General features: G+C 38.2%; 1 long non-coding RNA gene across 4 annotated transcripts in view; it reads right to left on the bottom strand.

Annotated features, from left to right (window-relative positions):
- The window catches only part of LOC140534582 (uncharacterized), a 68,313-nt gene extending 45,672 nt beyond the window's left edge, over nt 1-22,641 (bottom strand). For all 4 annotated transcript variants that reach the window (XR_011977382.1, XR_011977383.1, XR_011977381.1 and 1 more), the window contains exons 1-2: nt 22,522-22,641; nt 6,650-6,819 (exon numbers count right to left, since the gene is read on the bottom strand). This is a non-coding gene — a long non-coding RNA (uncharacterized lncRNA). The remainder of the gene's footprint in view (nt 1-6,649; nt 6,820-22,521) is intronic.
- Between the last annotated feature and the right edge of the window lie 706 nt (nt 22,642-23,347).

The raw sequence follows: 23,347 nt of genomic DNA, 5'->3' as shown, positions 1-23,347 counted from the left end.
TATCCTTGTTTCACTACTGATTTTGTTGGGAAGGCTTCTAAACTATTACCATTACAAATAAAGTTTGCTGATGATTTTAGGCAGATGCTTCTCATTTTCAGGGAAAATTCATTTATACCCATGCTTTCAAACATTTTTTATAGGAATAAGTTGTATTTTGTCAAAAGTTTTTTCTGAAGGCCCCATATGTACAAAAATATTTATAGCAGCTCTTTAGGTGATGGAAAAGAATGGGAAATGGAATGCCCATCAGTTGGGGAATGGCTGAACAAGTTGTGGTATATGAATTTAATGGAATACTGTTGGTCTATAAGAAATGATGGCCAGATGGATTTCAGAAAAAAAACAGAAAGACTCACATGAACTGATGATGAGTGAAGTGAACAGAACCAGGAGAACCTTACACACAGTAACAACAACACTATACAATGACCAACTTTGATAGACTTAGCATGCAACGATCTAAGACAATTCCAAAAGATTCATGTTGGAAAATGTTATCCACATCCAGAGGAGTCTGAATGTCGATTGAAGCATACTATTTTCTCTCTTTTTAAATTTCCTTCTTGTGGTGTTTCCTTTTGGTTCTGATTCTTCTTTACAACATGACTAATGTGGAAATACATTTAATATGATTGTACATGTAAAGCCTATATCAGATTGCATGCTGTCTTAGGGAGGGGGGAGGGAGGAAGGGGAGGGGGAGAATATTTACAACTCAAAATCTTATAAAAGTGAATGTTGAAAACTAAAAATAAATAAATAATTTTTAAAGCTTTGTCTGTATCTATATAATAATATGCTATTTGCTATTTTTGTTATTGGTATAGTCAATTATGTTAACTGTTTTCCTACTGTTAAACCATCCCTGCATTACTGTGAGAAGTACCACTTGGTCACAATATATAATCGTTGTGATATATTGTTGTAGTCTCCTGGCTAGTGTTTTACTTACGGTTTTTGCATCCATATTAATTGATGAAATTAGTCTGTAATTTTCTTTCTCTGTTTTTGCTCTTCCTGATTTAGGTATCAGTACCATATTTATTTCATAAAAGGAATTTAGTAAGACTCCTTTGCCTGCTATTCCAAGCAATTTATTTAATATTGGAATTAGTTGATCTTTAAATGTCTGCTAGAATTCACTTTTAAATCCATCTGGTCCTGATGCTTTCCATTTTAGGCAGCTCATTTATGGCCTAATCAATTTTTTTTCTAAAATAGGCTAATTTAAATATTCTACTTCCTCTTCTGTTAATCTAGACAATTAAAATTTTTGCTAATATCCTCCCATTTCACTTAAATTGGTAAATTTATTGTTGTACGATTGGGCAAAATAGTTTTTAATAATTGCTTTGATTTAATCTTCATTAGTGGTATATTAACCCTTTTCATTTTTGATACTAGTGATTTGGTTTCCTTCTCTCTTTTAAAAAAAATCATATTAACCAAAGGTTTATCTTTTTCATTGGTGTTTTCATAAAAATAACTCCTGGTTTTTATTTATTAATTTAGTGATTTTCTTTCACTCAATTTTTATTAATTTCATTTTTAATTTTTAGGATTTCCAATTTGGTGTTTAATTGAGGATTTTAAATGTGTTCTTTTGCTAGTTTTTTAAATTGCAGACCCAATTCATTGGCATGCTTTTTCTATATTTTATTGATATAAGCATTTAGATTTAGAATACAAATTATCCTCTAATTACCACTTTTGTTGTATCCCATAGATTTTGACATGTTGTCTCAAAATTGTCATTCTCTTGAACAAAATTATTTATTGTTTGTGTAGCTTTAAAGTTTGTGTTCTTTAACCCATTCATTCCTTAAGATTAGGTAGTTTAGTCTCTAATTAATTTTTAATCTGTGTTTCCATGGTCCCTTATCATATCTAGCTCATTTAAGATTCTATTGCTCTCCTTGGTATCTTTCTTATTTATTTTTTTGGTTAGATTTATCTAGTTTTGAGAGGAGAAAGTTGAAGTTCCCCACTATTACAGTTTTGCTCTCTATTTCTACCTATAGTTCATAAAGCTATTCCTTTAAAAAAAATGTGATGCTACAGCATTTGGTGAATATAGCTTTAGTACTGACATTCATTATCTATGGTATCTTTTATCATAATGTAGTTTTCCTGTTTATCTCTTTTAATTAAATCTTTTTTAGCTTTCACTTTGCTCTGAGATCATGATTGCTACTTCTGTTTTTCACATCAGCTGAAGCATAATCAATTCTACTTCAACCTCTTATTTTTATAAGAATTCCTCCCTATCCTCTCCCCTTACCCTGCCATTCCTTAATCTTTCCACCCTTTGAAGAGTATTCTCCTTATCCTCTCTCTTGACCCTCCTATTTCCTAATTTGCATGCCCTTCTAAAAGTTCCTCCCTTAGTCCTATCCCCTCACCCTCCTCTTCTTTTGTCAGTTAAGAAGACTTTTATACCCTTCTAGTTGTATATGTTATTCCATCTTTAACCCAGTTCTAGCACTATCAGCCCTCCATCCCCTTTGACTCCACTAAAACAGTTTTTCTATTCATGTTTCATTTGTGTGAGATATTTGTTCCATTTTATCTCTCTCCATCCAATTTTATTTTTTAGGATCATTCCATCTTATTCACCTCAGCCCCTATCTATGTATGTTCTTTCAAACTATCCAAATAATGATGTTTGGTTGGTTGTTATCCTTTGTTCTTGAAGATGATCAAAATGAGGGGTGGAGCCAAGGTTATAGAGTAGAAGCATGGGCCTACTCAAGCTCTCCCCCCAAAGCCTTTAAAATATCTGTAAAAAATGACTCTAAACAAATGACAAAGTGAAACAGATTTCTAGCCCAAGACAACCTGGAAGGCCAACAGGAAGGGTCTATTAAACTGGACTCAGAGTGGAGCACAGTCTGGTGTGTGCTGCACTGACACAGACAGGACTGGAGCAGGCTTTAAGGTGCTAACTCATGGGTAGCTGCTGTGGTTTCCAGATTTCTCAACCCACAAACACCAAATACAGCTTCAAAGGTCAGTGAGAAAGCTCTTTCACCTGGGTGAGAGGGGAACTTGGTCTGACCCCAGCCCCAGTGCCAGGGTAGTTGCAGTCACTGCAATAGCAGTGGTTGCTTCTGCAGCTCTTGGCCTACAGACCCTGGGGGAATTGAGCAGCTGATCTGAGACTCAGTACTGAGTCGTTGTCCTGGGGTGAGGAGGATCTCTAGTGGTGATTGTGGAGAGGGAATCATACTCGCAGTTCCTAGGCAGAAAAGAGTGCTTGTGGTTGCTCACAGATCAGAGCACAGGCCAGAAGAAGAGTAAACACCTCTCCCCTGATTATGTCATCTTGGAGAAACTAAGAACTTATAGGTGCCTAGACATATCTTGGAGAACAGCTACACAAAACCTTGGAAGCCTGAGGTAGTATACCCTACACTTGACTTCAAAAGTCAAGTAATTAGCCAGGAAAATGCCCCAAAAGGGAAAAAATAAGATTATAGAAGGTTATTTTCTTGGTGAAAATGTATTTTCTTCCATCCTTTCAGATGAGGAAGAGCAAAACATACAACCAAAGGAAGACAAAAGCATAAAACTGGAGGAAGATGATAATAAGGTCAAGGCTCCTACATAAAAAGCTTCCCAAAAAGTATAAAATGGTCTCAGATCATGGAGGAGCTCAAAAAGTATTTTGAAAATCAAGTAATAGAAGTGGAGGAAAAATTGGGAAAAGAAATGAGAGCAATGCAAGAAAATCATGAAAAACGAGACAACAGCTTGCTAAAGGAGACCCCAAAATGCTGAAGAAAATAAAACCTTGAAAAATAGACTAAATCAAATGGCAAAAAAGATCCAAAAAGTCAATGAAGAGAAGAATGCCTTAAAAAGCAGAAATGGCCAAATGGAAAAGGAGGTCCAAAAGCTCACTGAAGGAAATAGTTCTTTAAAAATTAGAATGGAGTACATGGAAGCTAATAACTATGAGAAATCAAGAAATTATAAAACAAAACCAAAAGAATGAAAATATAAAAGACTATGTGAAATATCTTGTTGAACAAACAACTGATCTAGAAAATAGGTCCAGGAGAGAGAATTTAAAAGTTTTTGGTCTACCTGAAAACAACGATAAAAAAAGAGCCTAGATGTCATCTTTGAAGAAATTATCAAGGAAAACTGCCCTGATATTCTAGAACCAGAGAGTAAAATAGAAATCAAAAGAATTCACTGATCACCTCCAGAAAGAGACCCCAAAAAGAAAACTTCTAGGAAAATTGTAGTCAAATTTCAGAATTCTCAGGTCAAGGAGAAAATATTACAAGTAGCTAGAAAGAAACAATTCAAATATTGTGGAGATACAATCAGGATAGCACAGGATTTAGCAGCTTCTACACTAAGAGATCGAAGGACTTGGAATATGATATTCCAGAGGTCAAAGGAGATAAGATTAAAACCAAGAATCATCCACCCAGCAAAACCGAGAATAATACTTCAGGGGGGAAAATGGAATTTCAATGAAATAGAGGACTTCCAAACATTCATGTTTAAAAGACCAGAGCTGAATAGAAAATTTGGCTTTCAAATACAAGAATCAAGAGAAGCAAGAAAAAGTGAACAGGAAAGAGAAGACTTTTTCAGTATTAAGGTAGTTAGAGGGAATATATATATATATATGTAGGTATGTATGGGTATGTGTGTGTATGTTATATATGTATATGTATATGTATAGATAAATATATATGGGTGTATGTGTGTATATATATGTGTGTGTGTGTGTGTGTGTACACATGCACATATACACACATACACATAAATAAACAGAGGGCACAGGGTGAGCTGAATATGAAGGGAGAATACCTAAAAAACAAAATTTACTATTGAGTGAAATGTACTGGGAATAAGAAAAAGGGAGAGGTAGAATGTAGCAAATCATCTCACATAAAAGAGGCAAGAAAGAGCTTTTACAATGGAGGAGAAGGAGGGGGAGATGAAAGAGAATGAATGAGTTTTACTCCCATGGGATTTGACTTAAGGAGGGAATAACACATACTCAATTGAGTATGGAAATATGATTTATCCTGCAGGAAGGCAGGGGGCAAGGGGATAGGAGAGGGAAGATAATAGAAGGAACAGAAAATTTGGGGAAGGGATAATCAGAAACAAATGCTATTGTGGGGGGATGGTTTAAAGAGAGAATGGAATAAATGGAGGGCAGGACAGGACAGAGGGAAATATGGTTAGTCTCTCACAACATGACTGTTATGGAAGTGGTTTGCATGTCTATACATGTCTAAGCTATATCAAATTGTTTGCTTTCTCAATGAAGATGGGTGGTGAGGGAGAGTGGTAGAGAATAAGGAACTCAAAGCTTTAAAAATAAATGTTAAAAATTGTTTTTGCATGCAACTGGGAAAGAAGATGTACAGGCAATGGGGCATATAAATCTATTGTGCCCTTCAGGAAAATAGAGAGGATGGAGAAGGAAGAGGGGGTGATAGAAAGAAGGAAAAACTGAGGGAAGAGATGAATGGGGTGCATGCTGTCCTGGGGTGGGGAAGGTGGGAGAGATGGGAAGAAAATTCGGAATTCAAATTCTTATGGAAGTGAATGTTGAAAACTGAAAACTAAATAAATTATGCATTTTTTAAAAAGATGATCAAAATGACATCACTGTGCTAGACTCAAGTTTCAATATGTCTGACTGTGGCTGATCAGACCAATGCAAGTTTGTAATGCTCTACCACAGGTTGGGCACAAATAGTCTGTGTGAATATTTGGGGTGGATTCCCTAAATGTGTGCATCCTGTATTCACTTTGAGCTGTTTCAATTCTGCTTTACTCATAGCACCTTCTCTGTTGTGGCATGCCATACCAAGTGGTCCTGTGCCAATGTCTCCCATGTCACACAATCAATTCCAAAGTTCTTAAGAGAGACCTTGAGAGTGTTCTCGTATCACCTCTTCTGACCACCATGTGATTGCCTGCCCCATGAGAGTTTTCTATAAAATAGTTTTTTGGCAAACATACCTTTTGTATTCGAACAAAGTGGCCCACCCATATGTGCTCTGAAGCATAGTTTGAATGCTTGGCAGTTTAGTTCGAGGAAAGACCTCAGTGTTTGGTACCTTATCCTGCTAGGTGATCTTCAGAAACTTCCTAAGACAATTCAAATGGAAGCAATTCAGTTTCCTGGCATGGCACTGATATACTGTCCTGGTTTCATAGCCATACAAGAATGAGGTTAGCACAATGCCTCTGTAGACCTTCAATTTGGTAGTCAGTCTAATATCTCTTCTCCTTCATACTTTCCTTCATAACCTCCCAAACACTAAGCTAGCTCTGACAATGCACTCTTCAACCTCATTATCACTGTGTATATCCCTGGAAAGTACACTAACAAGGTCAGGGAACTTATCCACAGAATTCAAAACTTCTTCATTTTCTATAACCCATGGTTTCACATATGGATAGTATGGTGGTGGCTGATGTGTTTTCTCAGTGTTAATTGTTAAGCCAAAACTAATACTTTGAACTGAGATCTACCTCCCTTTACAAGTTCCAACTACTTTCTCTTGTTTGGGGGGCAAGTAGAACAAGTGTAATCTCCCTTCCACACAGAAGCCCATAAATTACTAGCAGAGAGGTATCATTTCCCCTCCTTTCCTCCCTTTACCTGTCCTCTCTTCTCTTTTCCAGACCAGATATCCTCAGTCCTGTCAATCCTCATGTGGCACGATTTCTAGTTCACTCAGCATCCTGGTGACTCTTCTTTGGTTGTGTTTCTTGTCATGGTTTCTTCTAAGACATTATGTGCAGGATCTGAAGCAATGTTCCAGATGTCATCTAACGAAGGAAGAGGACAGCAAGACTATCAGGTCCCCTCATTTTGAACATGGTCTTCTATTCATACACTGGAAGACTGCATTAGCTGATTTTGGCTCTTTATCAGATTATTGATTCATATCCTTGCATAAGGTCATAAGTCCCCAGCAAATTGGATTTTGCAATTTCATAATTTATTAATGAAACACTGAACACCATGAGAAAGCTGAAGTTAACAACACAAGGTCATTCCTTACCCTGTTACTCATTAGAATCATCCTGTTGAGAAAGTAGCATCTTCATAGTCAATTTCCTTGACTTCCTTGGGCTCTCTTCACTTTTCACAAAATCTTTCCCTTTCCAAAGTAAACATTCCCCTGATGATTCCTACAGAAGTGTCATTTCCATGTTGAACTGAAAAGAACTTGACTATTTTTTCACAATTTACACAGTTCATTAACAAGTTTTTATATTTGCATTTCCTAAATATTACTTCATACCCTCAAGGGAGGAAAGTTATGTCTGTCACTGTCCATCCCCCATGCCTAGAATGTTGTCTCTCCTCATCTCCTCTTCCTAGCTTCCTTCATGTCCCAACTAAAATTCAACGTTCTGTAGGAGCCCTTCCCAATTACTCTTAGCTCTACTCCCTTCCCTCTGTTGATTGTTTCCTATTTATCCCAAATATTGCTCATTTGTATGCAGTTTCCCCCTTTAGATTGTGAGTTCCTCGAGGGCAAAGACTGTCTTTTGCCTTTCCTTGTATCCTCAACACTTAGCATAGTATCTGACACATAGAAAGTTTTTCAAATAAATATTTGTGGACTGACCTCACAACAAAGAGAATTAAATGTTACTTTAGGGAGGCAGTGTGTTTATCCTTCATTGCCAAAAAAGACCATGCCATCAGAGAAATAATGACATGACTTGCACTTGACTTTGTTTTGAGTGAGAGAGGGCTGTGCAGGTCACCAGCCTCACTTCTCCTCCAGAGCCTTCTGAGTCCAGTGACCAGATATTCATCAGGATGACTGGAGATGATGACCCAGGATGAGGCAGTTGAGGGTAAGTGGCTTGCCCAAGGTCACACAGCTAGTCAGTGTCAGGGAGGTAGTATGATACCACGGAAGAAACATTGACTCTGGAGTTATAGGACCTGGGTTTGAATCTGACATCTGACTCTCATAAACTGTGTGACCTTAGCAAACCCTTTACCTATATTTCAATTTCCTCATCAATAAAATGGGCACAATGACACTCATAGCCCTTATCTTGCCAGTTGTGAGACTCAGATGAATGAACACATATAAGGCACATTGCAAACTTTAGAGTGCTATAGAAATGTTGACGATGATGGCGATCATGTCAACAATGGCGGTGGTGTTAATGATAAAGACAAGGGCAATGATGAAAGTGATGATGACTGGTTATGATCATGATATTGGTGATTATTGCAATCATGGTGATGATATGTATGATTGTGATACCGATAACAAGGACAATGGTGAAGATGGTAGTAGTGCTAATGCTGGCAATGATGATGAAATGGTGGTGATGGTACTGATGATCAAATATACTCTTGCCCAGGAAAGAAAGAGGAGGAAGGCTACGAGAAAGGCTATTCAAGGAAATAGGCTGGGGAAAGATAAGATAAGTAGATTTTCCTCTGGTTTTCTCCAGATTCCTGACTTAGTCAAGTAGCTAGCTCTATAATTTCTAGAGGTCCTTTCTTGGAGCAAGACCCTTTATTCAGCTTGGAGGAAAAACAAATATTAGATGTCATATGAATGTGGCAGAAATAAAGGGGGTAATAATAAAATCCAAACTTTAAGGCTAATGTGGTAAAGGGATGAGAGGGCTCAGAACTGGAGACATCTAACTTGGAAGAGAAGAGCTTGGAAAGGGAGGAAGGAAGGAAGGAAAGAAATAAGGAAGGAAGGAAGGAAAAAGGAAGAAAGGAAGGAAGGAAGGAAAGAAGGAAAGAAGGAAGGAAAGAAGGGAAGAAGGGAGGGAGGGAGGGTATGATTTGACAAGACTATAAAACACAGTACACCAAGCAAGCATTTGGACCCTGAACCTGCCTTTGGGACAACCAGACAAAACCCCAGTTAAACAAATATGAATGTACTCCAATTACCATCATAAATCATGAACTTTCTCTTTGAAATGTAGGGGTAGTAGTTAGACACAATAACATATAGTGAAAAAGAAGCTCTGGTAAATGAGGTCAAAAGGAGTGAGACTTAACAATATACACAAGAAAATCCTAGTGGACAAAGAAGGTCAATTGGTCAGATCATGATGGGTAGTTGAATGGACAAACATCATTTCAATATTTGGGACAGAAACCAATGGTGGACAATGAGTTGGACCCAGAATTAAACAGAAGACACAGAGCAGACTGCTCTACCTTCTGCAAATTACAGTTCTTTCAATAACCCCAAACTTGAAATGAAGATCTTTTTTTTAACCAATGATTCAGCAAGCATTTGTTAATTCTCTCACATGCCAAGTACTGTATTAGAAGTAGGACATACTAATACAAAATTAAGATATTCCCTTCCCCAAAGGCATTTACATTGTACTGGGATCCTAACATCTCACAAGAAATATGGATTGTTCTACAGTTTCCTGAGTTCACATTTGAACATGTATTTGCAATTAGATGCCCCTCTCACAGGCATCAAGCTCACCAATTCCTTTTTTAAAATTTATTTTTAACATTCACTTTTTAAAATTTTGAGTTCCAAAGTCTTTCCCTCCCACCTGTCCTTATCTGACCCCCATTGAGAAGGCAAACAATTTGATGGTGATTATACATGTGAAGTCATGCAAAATATATTTCCATATTAACCATGTTGAAAAACAACAATGCAATGGATAGAGCACAGGACCTGAAGTCAAGAGGACCTGAGTTCAAATGTAGCCTCAGAAACTTAGTAGCTGTGTGGCCTTGGGCAAGTCATTTAACCCCAATTGTCTCCCCTCCTCAAAAAAACAAAAACAATGGAAAAAAACAAGAAAATAAAGTGAAAAAAAGTGTGCTTCAAGCTACATTCAGACTTTTATTAGTTCTTTCTCTAGCAGAGGATAACATCCTTTATCATGCATCCTTTGCAAGAGTATTGGATCATTTTTTTCTTGACCACAGTAACTGAGTCTTTCTCAATTGATCGTCATTATAATATTGTTATTACTATGTATAATGATCTCCAGGTTCTGCTCATTTTATTTTGCATGAGTTCATATAAAGATGTTCGGGTTTTTCTGCAACCATCCTGCTCATCATTTCTTATAGTACAGTAGTATACCATCACAATCATATACTACCACTTGTCTAGTCATGCCCCAATATTCCCCTCAATTTCAATTCTTTGCCACTATAAAAAAAAGCTGCTGGAAATATTTATATAAAAATAGGTTCTTTTCCATTTTCTTTGACCTCTTTGGGAAACAGACTTAGTAATGGTATTGCTGGATCAAAGGGTATGCACAGTTTTACAGACTATTAGACACAGTTCCAAATTGTTCTCCAGAATGGTTGGATCAGTTCACAACTCCACCAATAGTGTGTTAGGGTTCTTATTTTCCTACATGTGCTCTAGTATTTGCCATTTTCCTTTTCTGTCATATTAATCTGATCCCTTTCAGAGTTGTTCTCATTTGCCTTGTTATTGTCCCCGCAGGGATTATTCAGCCAGTCTGCTCCCTTTGCTCTGTACCAGGACAGAAAATTCTTCCCATGTTTCTCTGAATTCCTCATAATCCAGACACCTCCTTATGCCATGATGTTCAGAGCATGAATAGCATGTGCATTATGCCAAAAAATAAGAACCTTCCAGAATTCCCAGGGCCTGTATTTCCACTACCTCCCCTCTCCCCATATATGCACACATAGGCTGACACCATCCATCACACCATCCAGTCCCTTTGGGCTAACTGAGCGTCTCAGAAACATAATAAAGTGACAGCTTTTACTGATCCTGGGGCTAAGTCTACACATGTAGGAAGAAGAAAATGAAAGAAAATAAAGCCCTACCATTTGGCTCCAGTTATCAGAATACTTCAATTGAAAGTGCTTTTTCACCTGATTTTCTAGAAAATAACCTCCATTTCATGTTAAATATAGCTTTCCCCCCAAAAGTTAAATTAAATTATAACCATTTTCTCCCAAGGACGGCAGTTATACTTCTAATCAGCAATATTCTTCAGTATTTCCACTTCTTCTTTCCCAGATCGACAAGTAGGATGCAGTATTTAGCCGCCTTACCCTACAGTCTTTCATTGCTGAGTGTTCTCATAGGGCTGGAGGGAAGCCTTGGTCTGCTCTCTAGCATGTTCTGAATATTAAAACCACAAAAGGCTTTGAAATGCCACCGAGAATGTCTGCTCATTGGCTTCAGTGTGATTCATATTCGGGGGCGCCAGGACAAGCAGTTCTATAACACTGGGGTTATCCTGATAAAACTTCACACCAGAGAATTACCTGAGGGCAAATCTGTGTGAGTATCGGATTCTTCTGGGACGGCTGGGCTAAAAATAGTGTGCTCACTGGGGACAGTCTGTTAGTGTGGGCCCGGTGGGTCAGATAACAATTCAGCCTCTCTCTCCTTCTTCTCATTGCTGCTGACCCAGTCCATCTGCTTCTCCCCAGCCAGATGGTGCAGAAGAGGAGTGGGAGACTGAAGACATTTCAGCTTGATGCATCTGAATGTTCTTCGGTTTCACGAAAACCCCAGAGAAATGACATTCCTGAGAAGGGTGGCTGTCCACAACTGAAAATAATGAGGGATGGTTTTCTTTGTGTGCTAGGGAAGGACGAGAGAGCCATTCTCTTCATTTAGTTGTCTCTTGGTGTTTTATTGGAATCGTATTTAAGCTAATTGTACCTAGTGACTGCTTTCTCCATGCAAAGAAAGGGAACTGAAGGGAATGAGCATTTATTAAGCTCCTACTAAATGTCCGGCACTATGCTCAGTATACAAATCTGATCTCATTTGATCCTCGTAACAACCCTAGGAGGTAGGGACTATAATTATTCCCATTTTACAGTTGAAGAAACTGAGGCAAATGGATGTTAAGTGATTCACATAGCTAGTAAATGTCTGAGGACAGATTTGAAAACAGATTTTTCTGACTGAAAGAGCCTGCGTTTCTATCCACTGTATCACCTATATGTCCATATAATAGCAGGGCAGCAATCTGTCCCAGGACCCTTTCTGTCTGAACCCCATTGTAAAATGTGAGAAGAATGAGATAATAACATTAATTTTCTTTTTCTAAATAGATATCACCATCCTGAATTCTCATGTAGCACATAAACTCTGGGTTTGCTTTCCTCACATACATTCTGAAAAGGAGGTTGAGTGTCCAGAGCAAAAGGGTGATGCCCCCTTTGGGATTTTGGAGTGACTCTGAGGAATTAGGGCTGACTTTGTAATGCTATTTTGCACAAGACCCGTCCCCCCAACTGGTTTATTCCCTCTCTATTTTTTTGTTGTTCTTTCTGCATGACCCCATTTGGATTTTCTTGGAAGAAATATTGGAGTGGTTTGCCATTTCCATCTCCAGCTCATTCTACAGATGAGGAAATCGAGGCAAACAGGTTTATGTGACTTGCTCAGGGTCATACAGCTAGTAAGTATCTTGAATACTAATTTGAATTCAAGTCCTCTTGATTCCAGGTGCTGAGCTCTATCCACTGGGCCACCGAGCTGCCCCTAGGTTTGTTCTTATCCCATGCTGATTACCAGTTAGTATTAAACAACTGGTTTTTATAAAGGGATATTTCCTGAGAAGGTATAACAAGGATCAAAGTATGACCACTTCCCAAACCAGGAACCTTACCTTTATATCTCTACCAGCACTTAACCCAGTGTTCCATATATTGTAGACACTTCACAAATTTTGATTGGTAATGATGGAGAAAGTGAGACATGCAGCGTTATTTGTATTCACTCTGCCAAGAAGGATGAATTTTAGACTAAAAAGGACAAAATAAAAATGTGTAATAGGAGTTGTGGAGAGAGAAGGAGGGAGGGAGAAGGAAAGAGGGAGAGGGAGAGAGGGAAGAAGAAGGGGGAGAGACAGAGAGAGGGGGGGAGTTTTTAATAATTGAAAAATTATAAATAATAAAGGCTCATTGGAAGGGACTTTAGAAATAACGCAATCCAGTCCTTATCCAAGCTATGAATCCCAGCTAACTAACTAGCATAATGGAGAGAGAACAACTTTTTGAGTCAAGGAGACCTGAATATGACTCTTGACTTAGATACTTACTAGCTGTGTGACCATGGACAAATTATTTTACCAGTCTGTGCCTCAGTTTCCTTAACTCTAAAATGCAGGGGTTGGACTCAGTGGCCATTAAGATCCTTTCTAGCTTAGCTCTATGATCCTACGTCCTCATCTATAGTATTCCTGGAAAAGCATCAGCCAGCCTCACGTGAAGCTTTTCCCCAGGTCAAAGAAGTCATTACTTTGCTTCTAGAGGGAGCTGTCCACTTTCAAGTGCCAATGAAACTATTAAGTATTATACTGATCTGGAATCTTTCTCATTCAGTATGTGTTTTGTTCATATTCCCTCTGAATAAAGAGATGCAGTCTAATTCATCTTCAATATGAAAATCCTTCAACTATTTCAAGAATGAATATTCATTCATTCAAAATGCATTTCTAAACACTCCTAGAATGCAAGGCAATTTATGTTTCTTGAGATAAAGATGGTTTTGGATTTATGTTTATAATCCCCAGCTTCTAACACATTGTTTGAGATAGAGAAAGCACTGAAAAATAATTTATATTGGTTATATATTGATTGGCTGTGGAACAACTTGTTCTTAATGAATTCATGCTGACTTTTAGTGATCACTTCCTTCCTTTCTAAGTAATGACAAATTGTCCTTTCCATAGTGGGTTCTGGAATTTTACTATAAATTAGCATGAGGCTTATCAGTGAATAGTTTGAAATTTCCATGTTATAAATTTTTATAAAGTGGAGACATATGTCTCCAATTCTGGAATATCTCTCCCATTCCTCTTAAATTTTTTTTAAAGATAACCTACAGTGGCTCACAATCAAACTTACTAGAGTATTTCCCCCTACTACTCTGGGATGTAATTCATATAGGTATTGTTTATTGAAATAATTGAAGCAAAGTATGTGCTCAATTACCATCTTCTCAATTACCTTTGGTCTCAACTCTCCATTATCCACTTTTTCCTTTGTCTTCCCAGTTTGATGATTTTTATCCTTGGTAGGGAAAACAGGAGCAAAATGAGAGTTGAGTTGTTCTGCCTTCACTTTGTTGTTTGTTTTTGTGAATGGTCCTATGTCTTCCTTCATTTTCCTTTGGTTTTCAGCATAGTTAAACCGGTCCTTTTAATTATCTTCAATGTTTGTTACAAGCTCCACTTTAAACTAGTCTTTACTTTCCTGGAACTATTATCCCAGGACCACATTATCTATTTTGTATTCATTGACAATGACCTACACACATCCCCTCCCCTTTTATCTCTTGTACACAACCTTTGGAAACCTGACTTGTTGGTCTGTGATATTGCTTAATATTGACAGAGGTACAGTCCTTCCTACTATTCTTCTGAAAAGTAGTGGTACTCCTGAAATGGAATAAGCCATCTGAAATGTAGTATTCCTCTTTCCATGCTGAAATTTGTCTTCTTTTGTGTCTCACCTCAAAGAGAGAATGCTTTATAATGGAACTGCCTTTAATTACCCAACTGGTATAGATCAATCAACAAATTAACTATACCTAGTCACTGAGTTAATCAGTAACATAAGGGAGAAATAACTCTAATGAACAGTTGATACTAGGGAGATTATACCTAGCTTAGGGCTTAAGCCAGTTACATTAGAGGCATTGGGTTTTTTCTAATGTTCCCAGTCATTAGCGTCTTCTTATGATTTTATTTTACAAAAGGATGTTTAATAAGAAGATACTATAAGAATAGCAGCACAAATACATCCTCTAAAATCAGGTACATTCTCTCCTGTATCACCTATCAGTCCCAGGGGACAGTGGGCTCAAACTTAAAATTGTTGCTACATTATTTTTATTTGAATGTTTATTCAAACATTTATTCGACCCACCAAATTCATTTCCAAATATGGATCAGACAGTGGAAGGAGTCAGTCCCTTGCTTGCAGGACTGGGCCCCCAGAGTCTTGGCTCAACACTAAACATTCCCTAAGTGCCTTCTATATGTCAACCAGTGTATCAGACACTGGGCTGCAAAGACAAAGAGTGAAACAATCCTTATTCTAAATGAGCTTGAATTTGGTCTACCTATGAAGCATAATCAAATATTTTGTGATTTCCATCTGAATTTTAGAAGAAGTATTAATATTTTAGGACTTTGCCTAAATCATAAATAACTCCTACCTGAAACTTAAATTAATATTTGCATATAACTCCTTTCAGTGGAGCAGAATGTATCAAGAATTTTGAGGATGATTTGTTTGAAAAAAAAGCTGCTTTGGGGAATGTGAAATAAACCTAGATGACAATGTCTAGATGCATGAACTAAGGAGAGTCCTCATTTTGATTTCTTTATTTGTTTTGAGAGGATGCTGTACCTTAAAACTCTGGGAAGTGCAAATATTTGATGGTTGCTGGATGAGTTTGCTTCACTCTGTTCAATACCTGACTGAGGGGCAAGACGTGGGTGGAGTGATGGGTGGTGAGTTTGTTGTCATACCTGTGGGCAGAACCAAGGTCATGGAAGCAAGTAATGACTGGTGGGAAACCAGGGAGACTTCAGCAACTGAAGATAAACAATTCTTAAGGTTTTGCCAGCAAATCCAGCAACCAACTTTAGGGTGGGTGTTCGGAGGCACAAAACATGTGTGTTTGTGGTGGCTTCACTAGAATAAGGAATTGAATAAGGAACTGGATAATGAATAAGGTCTCAAGTTTCTGCACACAAATTTCAGGAAGTGAAAGTCGAGTGGGCTTCTTGGGAGGCAATAGATTCTTCTAGTGAAGGTGGTCTTGAAGCACAAGCTGGATTCCTTTTGATATGGTAACTGGTGGGAGGGATGTGTGTTCAGGTATGGGTCCACTATCCACTGAGATCCCTTCTAACTCTGAGACTGGGACAAGCTCTGCTAGCAATACTTCTTACCATTGTATTGAGGTTTGGGACTGATAGGAGTTGATATTATCCAGACCTGTGTTTTCCCTGATGTAGGTACCTCTCAAAGTGGAAACTACCTGTACAAATACAAATCACTATCTCACTTAGAACTTATAGTCCCAGAGAGTTGCTGAGAGGTCACTGAGAGGTACATAGCAAAAGTAGGACTTGAACTCAGGTCTTCCTAACTTCAAGATCAGTCCTTTATCTGTCATGCCATATTGACTCCCTTAATATTCCATATCTGAGACTGGAAGGGACCTCAGAAGCTATCTAGTCAAACACTTTTAATGTATAAATGAATCCCCCAGTAAACCATATGCTCATTCATTTAGGGCTAAAAGGAAACTCAGAGGTCATCTAATCCCAATGCCCTCTTTTCACAGATAAAGAAACTGAGTCCCAAAGTCCTAGAGGAACTTCATGGGCAACACAAATGGTCCCCAACTACTAAACATAGAATGAGTTGGAGAATAGGGAGGTCTTTTTGTTAAACTGGGTGCCCACTTTAGGACTGGCCCCATCCACAACCATAAAAATAGCTATGGTGAAGATGTAAGGACAAGAGAGAAGTTGGAGTAAGACCCTTCTTCTACCTGAAATCTAAGCCCAAAGAAGCCCCAGGTAATCCTCATCTTTGAAAAGGTAGAAAGCATACTATATTTGAAGTCAGAGGTCTTGGATTCAAATTCTAACTCTGTGTGACCTTTGGAAAATTATTTAATTTCTCTGCATCTCAGGTCCTCATTTGTAGAATGAGTGTTGGGGCCCAGCTCTGGACCGTGGCCTCCTGTATGGAAAGTTGAGACACCTGGAGGTGCTAACCAGCTTACGTGGCACTAACTGGTCTAGTAGGCTATGTGGTACTGGGAACGCCTCAGTAACAGGATAGGCTCCGCCTACAGGGAGGAACATGGGAGGAACTCAGGTGCCCAAAGATATACTGGGGCATTGGGGGGATCCCCGGGAGAGTGATGTAACCATTAAAGAATGTGCAGCTGCCAACTCAGGTGTTCTGTCTAGTTATTCCCCTCCCCCACCAGAGGGGCCAGAGACATCTGAAGACCAATAGAGATCCAGATCTTGAGGTAAGATTCCAAGCGAAGCCCAGGGAGGGAGAGCTAGCGTAAGGAGCCTGGGACAAATGAGGAAATTGGATTACATGAATTTTAACATGAATTATTGCATCAACAAGTTCTGCATCAATGATCCAATTGTCTTATGAATAGGTGCTAAATATTACTGTGGATAGAGCACAAGACCTGGAGTCAGGAAGACTTGAGTTCAAATAAAGCCTCAGACATTTGCTAGCTGGGTGACTCTGAGCAACCACTTAACCTCTGTTTCCCTCAGTTTCCCCATTTATAAAAGTGGAGATGATAATAGCACCCACATCCCAGAGTTATTGTGAAGGTAAAATATTATAATATTTGTAAACTGCTTTGCAAACCTTCAAGCATTATATAAATACTGGTTATGATGAGGAGGGTCTTCACTTCCTTTTTGAGTTTTTAGGCAATGTGGGGTTGAACAGAGAAGGATGAATAAATGGCTTGGTGTCACCAAATAGTTAAAAGCCTAAAAGTTAAAGAGCAATTTTGAAAATTCTGAAACTAAATCATAAGCCCTTTAAGTGTGTGGTTCTGTCTCACTGATGTGCGTATTGGTCAATCAATGGGCATTTATCAAGTGGCTGTTATATACAGCATGTGAAGGGCTAGTGAGACAGAGACAAAAAAAGAAAATCCTCCATGTCCTTAAGGAGTATATGTTTATATATTCTCTAGAAGTCATTAAAGTGTTATGTACTTAGTAGGAATCTAATAAATAGTCCTTGAGTAAATTGATAATGATCATTGTTCTATATTAATTATATCTTTTTTTAATTTCAGTTTTTGATGTTCAGTCATTTTCCATATGTGTCCAATTCTCTTTGACCCCTTTTTGGGGTTTTGATGACAAAGATACTGGAGTAGTTTGTCATTTCCTTCTCCAGATCATTTTACAGATGTGGAAACTGAGGCAAACAGGGGTAAGTGACTTGCCCAGGGTCACAGAGCTAATGTGTCTGAGGTCAGATTTTAACTCAGGTCTTCCTTCTTCCAACCCACCTAGTTTAGTTTAGTTCCTTATTCACTGATGTCCAATTTAGGATCACAGTCAGAAAAGTTTAGGAACTACTTCCTAATTTATAATCTGTAGATATGAGGAAATTTTGATGAAAACTGATGTCAGTTTTAACTAGATTAATAGCAACATTAGCAAGAGAGGTCTAGATACTCCAACACTGCAGTTGATCTATGATCTCTTCATTCATTCATTCACTCACTCATTCATTTACTCAACAAGAACTGAATGAATAAATTTCATTGATTAAGATACGTCTCCAACAATGCAGATCAAAATGCTCCATTGCTTCCTACCCAGTATTATTCTCAATGACTTTCATCCACATCCTACCCTAAATTCACCATGAGAGCCCCAACCAATATGCTAGTGGACCTTTTCTGACTCCCCCTGATACTACATGGTTCATTAGTTATCCCTCATTCTTGCCTTATACCCAGCCCACCTTTTTCCCAGGTTCCAACCTTAGCACTGTACTAGACACCAGAATTTCAAAGGACGAAATGGAATAATAAAAGCCACTGATATCCAAATGCCTTTTTAGGTTTGCAAAGTACTGTACATTCATTATCTCACATAATTTCTATATCAAAAAAGTTAAGGCTCTGAGAGGGTGATTAACTTACATAAAGGCACACCTCTAGCTAATGGAACCCAGAACCCTGGTCTCTTGACTCCCAGACCAACAATCTTATCATTCCACCTTAATGCCTCTTTTCCTTTGTGCCAGATTCCAATAGCTATCTCATGGTGAAAGGTACCATCATTGGTGAGTGCTCAGAAAAAGTTTGCTCAGGTCACTAGTTAATTGGGGATATTTGGATAAGTTAACATATTAATCCACTGTCTCATCAACTGCAAACTGCCTTTCCTTTTTCCCAGAAATAAAAATTACAAAGCTTTGTGTTTTCGAAACAGAATGGTACAATGGAATGAACACTGTCTCAGAAGCCAGATTCAAATTCCATGTCTGCCCTTTACCACCTGTGAGATCATGGACAAAGTACTTATCCTTATGCCTACACTTCCCCACTGTCAAATGAGCAGGTTGAACTAGGCAGTCTCTGAGGTCCTTTCCATCCTTAGATCTATGATCTTATGTGCCCTGGGATGGATAATGTGATTATATATCACACTTTCTCCCTCTGGGCTTCAGTTTCCCCATCAGTCTTCACATGAAACTACATGGTTACAACAGGGATAGGAATATAATGAACACAATCATGGCACTTGTGAGGTCTGCAAGAAAATACTATCAAAAGATGATAAAGGATAGGAAAATGGAGTCAAAGAGAAATCATTTGGAGTGGTGTGGGAGCATTCTGGCAGCTAGGTGGTGCTACAGTGGATAGAAGACTGAGCCTGAAGTCAGAAAGAGTTATCTTTGTGAGTTCAAATCTGGCCTCAGATACTTACTAGCTGCGTGACCCTGTGCAAGATACCTAACTTCTCAAACACCCCAGATAACTCTGCAAGATGGTCAGCTTCCCCAACAAAGTATAAGCTCCTTGACGACAGTAACTGTATCATTTTTGCCTTTGTGTTCTCAGTGCCTAGCACATGATAGCTGCTTAACAAATCCTCTTTGATTAATTGATCGAAGAGGGAATTCATCAGTTTCATAGAAATGAAATCATAGTGCCTAATACCAAAAAATCATAAGTCTAGCCCGTAAAATGAGATATTGTTATCAAAGTCCCAGCTCTGCAACCATGGTCAAATCATGTCATCCCTTTGACCCTTAGTATTTTCATCTATAAAATGGAGATGGAGGGGCATGTTTGTCTCCAAGCCTCATCCTCTACTGCCAGCTCCCACATTCCCTTATCTGAACTCTGCCATGGCAGTGCTACTGACCCAGACTGATAAGGAGAGTCGATGGAAAAGTAACTAGTAGACTCAAAAAAGACAGAAAAAATAACATTAGAAGGATTTATGTTTGGAGCCTTTTAGGGTAGGAACTTTTTAAATTTTTCATTCTATTTTTTACTTTATATCCCTGCAACTATCAAAATTCATTGCACAAAGTGAGTGCTTAATAAATGTTTGTTGAAACAAGTTTTGTGATTAAGATGATTGCACTGTTGTCCTCTGCTCCGATCAGATGACATCTGGCACGATGTGTTGGGTTTAGGCAGGGCATTGATAAGCCAGAGCATGAGTTGGAACTGGAGACCATGTCATATAAAGTTTAGTTGAAAGGGCTGAGGCTTGGAAAGCCTTGGGAAGGCCAGGCTTAGGAAGGCTAGGACAGCATTCCAGGAGTATTTGAAGGACTGTTATGTGGAAGAGCATTAAAGATGTCTCTGGTACCAGAGTTCGGAATCAACCAATCAACCGACAAGCATATGGCTGTTGACGATTCATTTCAGCTGTGTCTGACTCTTTGTGACCCCGTTTGGGTTTTTCTTGGCAGAGATACTGGAATGGTTTATCATTTCCTTCTCCAGGCCATTTTACAGATGAAGAAACTGAGGCAAACAAGGTTAAGTCACTTGACCAGAGTCTCATAGCTAGTGAATTTCTGAGGTCGGATTTGAACTCAGATCCTTCTGACTCTAGGGCTGGTACTCTATCCACTGCACTGCTTAGCTGCCCAATAGAAGCATATATTCAACCCCTACTATGAGCCACATATACTAGGTGCTAGGGATAGAAGTACAATGAATGGAGATAACAGCATCGATATTGTGTGTTTGTGTGTGTGTGTGTGTATACATATATCTCATATAATGTTAGCATTATGTGACATTGCCATGTATGGTATATAGTATATTACTGTTGTCTCCATGGATTGAACTTCTATCTAACTATCTAAGTTCTGGAAAGACAGACTTAGGTTCCATGTTACCTGCTAACAAATAGTTATCCAAAGTGTAATAGGAGAAAATAAGTTCTCCACTTCTATCCTCTGCCTTACTTAATAAAGGCTTTTCAAGCATATGCTGGATAACTACCCCTCAGGTATGCTGCATGGGGAATTCTTGTGTAGGTATGGGTTGGACTAGATGGTCTTCCCAATTCCTTCTAGTTCTAAGAGTCTATGATTCTGTGCCATGAAAACTGTTCACTTTGCTTGGCTCCAGGAGTCTGTAATGTTGCTAAGTTGACTCCCTCTTCCCTAGGCAGAGAATATTCTCATAAGGTCAGAAGCTAAACTAACCTTGATATCTCAACCAAAGCATCTTCTAAGCATCAGATTGAGTAGAAGGCAGACCACTGTCAAATAGCCTTCTTTTATTTTTTTTTCTTTTTATGCTGGAGAAAGGAAGACTTAGGAGCATGACAACTGTCTCCAATTATTTGAAGGATTGTCACATGGAAGGGGGATTAGATTTATTCCATGTAGTTAAAGAGAATGGAAAAAAGAAGCATTGCGTCTAAGCCAAAAGTCAGATTTGGGTTCAGACAAAGCAGCTTTCCCCATCTTCCTTAATGCTAATGGCCTTCCCTCTGAGATGAGCTCCAATTTATCCTATACATAGCCTGTTTGTGTATGGTTGTTTGCTTATTGTCTCCCCCTTCTACTACAAAGGATTTTGGCTTTCTTTGAATAACCAGGGCTTAGCACTGTATCTGACACACCATACCTGCTGTTTAATAAATCATTGTTACCTGACTGATCTCAATTATAGTGAGAAGACAACTTTTGGCTTCTCCAGTCAGTGAGTGTTGGACAAAGAGTTGGTGTCCTTAGAGTACGAACAATTAACAGTTGTTAAAGATTCTTAGTATTCTTAGGACATAGACTTGAAATATTTCAAGCGTTTTACACGTGGAGAGCCTGAGTGTTGTTCTCATGGAGAGTTTTACAAAAAAGACCCAAAGAGAAACCTATAGCCTGTTAGGTAGAATCTCCATGGAGGATTTAGGGAAAGATTCCAATAAAAAATTATATAAAATTAAAGAGCACAGATAAGTCATGATCTATATTATTTTGGAGGGAATTCTTGCATCCATATGATCACAAAATCTTTGAAACATTGATTTAGAAGGAAGACTTAAAAATCAGAACTGTACAAAATAGCACAGTTTATCTATTAAGAAATTATATGATCAAATTTCATGTCATGCTGTAGAAGCATTTTAATTACGTTTCTAAAGAACCTGAAGGTTTATAAAGCATTTTTCTCACTGCCTGTGAGAAAGATTCTATTAGGTACTGTTCATCCCCATTTTAGAGATGAGGAAAATAAGGTCGAGAGAGGTTAAGCGAATTGCTATGGCCACACATGTAGTAACTTTTAGAGGTAAAAATATAATCCAGGTCTATTGACTCTCTGATCAGCCTTCTCTCTATAGCAAAGGACTGAGGCTGCAGTTAGGGTTCTAGACAGTATCAATAATTGCCTTCCATTCTGAGAGTCAATGATTCCCCCCCCAAAAAGAACTTGAGGCAGACTTCTTTCAATCAATAGGCAATATCAACATTTGACTTACTTTTTACATTGCTCCACATGGAAAAACCAGGGAAGATAACTCCATTTTTATATGTTCTTCATTCTTGGACTTTATCGGCAGGATTGAAGTTCAGTGTACAATGTTATCGGTAGGACTGGTTAATTTGGAAGAGAATTATGCCAAGATGCAAACATTCCCTTCTTTTTGTCATTATTGTTTTTGCACAACTTGCAAGTTTTCTTGTTTTTCCTGGTAAATAATAAACTGCTTCTACAAATCTGCTATCTAAAGGACAGGGCTAAATAAATGTTACCATGACCTGAATCAGCACAGATCACAGAATACTGACCTTCTCACAGTGGGCTATGGAGAAAAAAAAGGTTAGGGTAGCATTATAAAATGAGAGGTCTACACCGAGAATATTAGCTGCACTTGATGACCTTAACTGGTCATTCATAGGAAATGTGAAGAAGACTTTCTTTTTTTCTTAAAACAACTCATAGTATTTTAAGAATTCCTTTGCATGAGCTTCCATTTTTATATTAATTTCATTTACAAATTTTCAGTTTGGAAAAAGTGTTTTTTTTTTTTTTTTACATCATCCCTCTGGAAAACAGAGATATCTCTAATCTTGATAAAAAGGGTTGTTCTGAGAAGGAGCAACTATGTTCCTTAGCATGATCTAAACTGAGAATATTGGAACACAGATGCTAAATTTGTCAAAAGGCATAGTCTTATTGGTTAAAATGATTGTATAAGTTTATTTATGTGAATGCATCCATATTCTAGTATCTATATATTAAGCAAAAGAGCCCCAAAATTGGTTCATCCGGGAAACATTAGATTTCCTTGCTAAGTAAAGAAA

Source organism: Notamacropus eugenii, chromosome 3 (assembly GCF_028372415.1).
Source record: "Notamacropus eugenii isolate mMacEug1 chromosome 3, mMacEug1.pri_v2, whole genome shotgun sequence".
In the NCBI taxonomy this organism is placed as follows: Eukaryota; Metazoa; Chordata; class Mammalia; order Diprotodontia; family Macropodidae; genus Notamacropus; species Notamacropus eugenii.
This window is presented reverse-complemented; position numbering and strand designations above follow the sequence as displayed.